At 37.4% G+C, this 5808-nt stretch overlaps 1 non-coding gene across 1 annotated transcript; it reads left to right on the forward strand.

The window, feature by feature from the left end:
* The first annotated feature begins 4209 nt into the window (after positions 1-4209).
* On the forward strand, positions 4210-4317 carry LOC127742817 (small nucleolar RNA R71). The gene has a single exon (XR_008004208.1). It is a non-coding gene; the product is annotated as a small nucleolar RNA R71 (small nucleolar RNA).
* Positions 4318-5808: the final 1491 nt, after the last annotated feature.

The raw sequence follows: 5808 nt of genomic DNA on the forward strand, positions 1-5808 counted from the left end.
CTTGGATCCTTTTTACCCTTGCCTTTTGGTTTTAAGTGCTATTGGCTTTTTCTGCTTGTTTTTTTTCTTTCTTTAAAATTATTATTTTTTTTCGCAAGCTTTGTTCTTCACTGCTTTTTCTTGCTTCAAGAATCAATTTTATGATTTTTCAGATCATCAATAACATTTCTCTTTTTCAACATTCTTTCAAGAGCCAACAATTTTAACATTCATAAACAACAAGATAAAAAATATGCACTGTTCAAGCATTCATTCAGAAAACAAAAAGTATTGTCACCACATCAATATAATTAAACCAATTTCAAGGATGAATTCAAAACTCATGTACTTCTTGTTCTTTTGTATTAGAAACATTTTTCATTTAAGAAAGGTGAAGGACTTATAGAATTATTCAGAGCCTTAAAACATAGTTACTAAATACTAATGTTCATGTAGTAAAGACTCAAAACATAGGCAAACATATAGCATAAAACTGAAAAACAGAGAGATAAGAACAAGGAAGTTAAGGAATGAATCCATCTTAGTGAGGGTGGCGCCTTCTTCTTGAAGGACCAATGGTGTCTTTAAGCTCCTCTATGTCTCTTTCTTGCCTTTGTTGCTCCTACCTCATAGCTCTTTGATCTTCTCTAATCTCATTGAGAATGATGGAGTGCTCTTGATGTTCCACCCTTAATTGGTTCATGTTATGACTCAATCCTTCTAGAGAAGTGTTGAGTTATTTCCAATAGTTGTTTGGAGAAAAATGCATCCATTGAGGCATCTCAGGGATTTCTTGATGATGAGCTTCCTCATGCGTCTCTTGAGATCCATGAATGGGCTCTCTTGTTTACTCCATCCTTTTCTTAGTGATGGGCTTGTCTTCTTCAATGAGGATGTCTCCTTCTATGACAACTCCAGCTAAGTTGCATAGATGGCAAATGAGATGAGGAAAAGCTAGCCTTGCCAAGGTGGAGGGCTTTTCGGCTACTTTGTAGAGTTATAGAGAGATGACTTCATGAACTTCTACTTCCTCTCCAATCATGATGCTATGGATCATGATGGCCCGATCCACAGTTACTTCGAATCGGTTGCTAGTGGGGATGATGGAGCGTTGAATGAACTCCAACCATCCTCTAGCCACAGGCTTAAGGTCCAGTCTTCTCAATTGAACCGGTTTGCCTTTTAAGTCTCTTTTCCATTGAGCTCCTTCCACACATATGTCCATGAGGACTTGGTCCAACCTTTGATCGAAGTTGACCCTTCTAGTGTAGGGGCGTGCATCTTCTTGCATCATAGGCAAGTTGAACGCCAACCTTACGTTCTCCAGACTGAAATCTAAGCATTTTCCCCGAACCATTGTAAGCCAATTCTTTGGGTTTGGGTTCATGTTTTGATCATGGTTCCTTGTGATCCATGCATTTGCATAGAACTCTTGAACCATTAAGATTCTGACTTGTTGAATGGGATTGGAGAGAACTTCCCATCCTCTTCTTATAATTTCTTGTCGGATCTCCAGATATTCGCCCTTTTTGAGCTTTAAAGGGACCTCAGGGATCACCTTTTTCTTGGCCACAACTTCATAGAAGTGGTCTTGATGGGCTTTTGCGATGAATCTCTCCATCTTCCATGACTCAGAGGTGGAAGGAATTGCCTTCCCTTTCCTCTTTCTTGAGGTTTCTCTGGCCTTAGGTGCCATCAATGGTTATGAAAAAACAAAAAAGCTATGCTTTTACCACACCAAACTTAGAGTGTTGCTCGCCCTCGAGAAAAAGAAGAAAGAATAGAAGAAGAAGAAGAAGATATGGAGGAGAGGGAGAGAGGTGTGGGTTTCGGCCAAGGGGGAGAAGAGAGGGTAGTGTTGTGTGAAAATGAAGAATGATAGAGAGGTTTATATAGTGGAGGGAGAGGGGTTTGGGTTCGGTCATTTAGGGTGGGTTTGGGTGGGAAAGAGATTTCGAATTTGAAGGTAGGTGGGGTTTATGGGGAAGAGTGGATGGATGTGATTGGTGAAGGGGTAATGGGGAAGAGAGATTGAGGTGATTGGTGAAGGGTATAGTGTTATTGGATTGTGTGAAGAAGAGATAAGTGGGGTAGGTGGTGATCCTGTGGGGGAGATCCTGAGGTGTCAAAAATTTCTCATCCCTGCACCTTTTAGGCGTGTAAAATGCCCTCTGTATGCAATCCTGTCGTTTAACGCTAGACTGATGCTTGTTTCTGGCATTATAAGCCTAAATGTAGCCTGTTTCTGGCGTTTAACGCCAGCCTGATACTTGTTTCTTGCGTTAAACGCCAGCTTGGTGCTTGTTTCTGGTGTTAAACGCCAGACAGATGCTTGTTTCTGGCATTTAAATGCCAGACAGCTCTTCCTCCAGGGTATGCTTTTTCTTCTGCTATTTTTTATTCTGTTTTTAATTTTTGCAATTGTTTTGTGACTCCACATGATCATAAACCTAATAAAACATAAAAGAACAGTAGAAATATAGATAAATAAAAATTGGGTTGCCTCCCAATAAGCGCTTCTTTAATGTCAATAGCTTGACAGTAAGCTCTCATGGAGCTTCACAGATATTCAGAGCATTGTTGGGACCTCCCAATACCAAACTTAGAGTTTGAATATGGGGGTTCAACACCAAACTTAGAGTTTGGTTGTGGCCTTCCAACACCAAACTTAGAGTTTAATTGTGGGGGCTTTGTTTGACTCTGTATTGAGAGAAGCTTTTCATGCTTCCTCTCTATGGTTACAAAGGAAGATCCTTAAGCTTTAAACACAAGGTAGTCCCCATTCAATTGAAAGACTAGCTCTCCTCCGTCAACATCAATCATAGCTCCTGCTATGGCTAGGAAGGGTCTTCCAAGGGTGATGCATTCATCCTCATCCTTCCCAGTGTCTAGGATTATGAAATCAACAGGGATGTAAAGGCTTTTAACCTTCACTAACACGTCCTCTACCAATCCATAAGCTTGTTTTATTGACTTGTCTACCATTTCTAATGAGATTCTTGCAGCTTGTACCTCAAAGATCCCTAGTTTCTCCATTACAGAGAGTGGCATAAGATTTATACCTGACCCCAGGTCACACAGAGCCTTCTCAAAGGTCATGGTGCCTATGGTACAAGGTATTAAGAATTTACCAGGATCTTGTTTCTTTTGAGGTAAAGTTTGCTGAACCCATGTATTTAGTTCACTAATGAGCAAGTGAGGTTCATCTTTCCAAGTCTCATTACCAAACAACTTGGCATTCAGCTTCATGATGGCTCATAGATATTGAGCAACTTACTCTTCAGAGTAAGAATAGTTCTCAGAGCTCATGAATGGTAGAAGAAAGTTTAATGGAATCTCTATGGTCTCTATATGAGCCTCAGATTTCTTTAGGTCCTCAATAGGGAACTCCTTTCTGTTTGGGGGACGTCCCATGAGGTCTTCCTCATTGGGATTCATGTTCTCCCCTTCCTAGTTGGATTCGGCCATTTTGATAATATCAATGGCCTTGCACTCTCTTTTTGGATTTTCTTCTGTATTGCTTGGGAGAGTACTAGGAGGAGTTTTAGTGATTTTCTTACTCAGCTGACCCACTTGTGCCTCCAAGTTTCTAATGGAGGACCTTATTTCATTCATGAAACTTAAAGTGGCCTTAGATAGATCAGAGACTATGTTTGCTAAGCTAGAGGGGCTCTGCTCAGAATTCTCTGTCTGTTGCTGAGAAGATGATGAAAAAGGCTTGCTATTGCTAAACCTGTTTCTTCCACCATTATTAAAGCCTTGTTGAGGCTTTTGTTGATCCTTCCATGAAAAATTTGGATGATTTCTCCATGAGGGATTATAGGTGTTTCCATAGGGTTCACCCATGTAATTCATCTCTACCATTGCAGGGTTCTCAGGATCATAAGCTTCTTCTTCAGAAGATGCTTCTTTAGTACTGTTGGATGCATTTTACAGTCCATTCAGACTCTGAGAAATCATGTTGAATTGCTGAGTCAACATTTTGTTCTGAGCTAATATGGCATTCAGAGCATCAATTTCAAGAACTCTCTTCCTCTGAGGCATCCCATTTCTCACATGATTCCTCTCAGAGGTGTACATGAATTGGTTATTTGCAACCATGTCAATGAGTTCTTGAGCTTCTGCAGGCGTTTTCTTTAGGTGAATGGATCTACCTGCAGAATGGTCCATTGACATCTTAGAGAACTCAGATAGACCATCATAGAATATATCCAAAATGTTCCACTCTGAAAGCATGTCAGAAGGACACTTTTTGGTCAACTGCTTGTATCTTTCCCAAGCTTCATAGAGGGATTCACCATCTTTTTGCTTGAATGTCTGAACATCCACTCTAAGCTTGCTCAGCTTTTGAGGAGGAAAGAACTTGGCCAAGAAGGCCGTGACCAGCTTATCCCAAGAGTCCATGCTATCTTTAGGTTGTGAGTCCAACCATGTTCTAGCTCTGTCTCTTACAGCAAAAGGGAAAAGCATGAGCTTGTAGACTTCAGGATCTACTCCATTAGTCTTAACAGTATCACAAATCTACAAGAACTCAGTTAAAAACTAATAAGGATCTTCTGATGGAAGTCCATGAAACTTGCAGTTCTGTTGCATGAGAGCAACTAGTTGAGGCTTCAGCTCAAAATTGTTTGCTCCAATGGCAAGGATTGAGATGCTTCTTTCATAAAAATTGGAAGTAGGTGTAGTATAATCACCAAGCATCCTCCTTGCATTATTGTTGGGTTCGGCCATGTCTCTTTCTTTTTTGAGATTCTCTGTAAGGTTTTCTCTGGATTGTTGTGCTTTAGCTTCTCTTAGCTTCCTCTTCAGAGTTCTTTCAGGTTTAGGATCTGCTTCAACAAGAATGTCCTTGTCCTTGCTTCTGCTCATATGAAAAAGAAGAGAACAGAAAAGAAGAGGAATCCTCTATGTCACAGTATAGAGATTCCTTTATGTGAGTAGAAGAAAAGAAGAATAAGAATGAAGAAGAGAAAAATTCGAACACAGAAGAGAAGAGAGGGTTTGAATTTTAAGATGAAGAGAAGTGTTAGTAAATAAATAAAATAAATAGAAAGAGATGAGAGGGAGAGAATTTTGAAAGTTATTTTTGAAAAAAAAGGTTAGTGATTTTTGAAAATTAAGAGAAGAAATAAAATTAAAATTAAAATTTGAAACAATTAGTTAAATAAAAAGATTTTTGAAAAAGAAGGAGGTGATTTTCGAAAATTAGAGAGAGGAAAGTAGTTAGGTGGTTTTGAAAAAGATAAGAAATAGTGAAACAAACAAAAAGTCAATTAGTTAGTTGAAAAAGATTTGAAAATCAATTTTGAAAAGATAAAGAGTTAGAAAAGATTTTTGAAATTGATTTTGAAAAAAAAAAGATATGATTGAAAAGATATGATTGAGATTTGTTTTGAAAAAGATTTGATTTTTAAAATTAGAATTGATTACTTGACCAACAAGAAACTAAAAGATATGATTATAGAATTTAAAGATTGAACCTTTCTTAACAAGAAAGTAACAAATTTTAAATTTTTGAACCAATCACATTAATTGTTAGTAAAGTTTTCGAAAATTATGAAATAAAATTAAGAAAAAGATTTTGAAAATCAATTTTTAAAATTTTCAAAAAATAATAAGAAAAATGAAAAAGATTTGATTTTTGAAAAAGATTTTGAAAAGATAGGATTTTTAAAATTGAAATCTTGACTTGACTAACAAGAAACAAATTATTTTAAAAAATTTTGACTAAGTCAACCCAAAGATTTTGAAATTTATGAGAGAAATTAGAGAAAGATATTTTTTATTTTTGAATTTAATTTGGAAAGAGAAAAACAACAAAATGACTCA

The sequence above is a fragment of the Arachis duranensis genome, chromosome 1, assembly GCF_000817695.3.
Source record: "Arachis duranensis cultivar V14167 chromosome 1, aradu.V14167.gnm2.J7QH, whole genome shotgun sequence".
NCBI lineage: Eukaryota > Viridiplantae > Streptophyta > Magnoliopsida > Fabales > Fabaceae > Arachis > Arachis duranensis.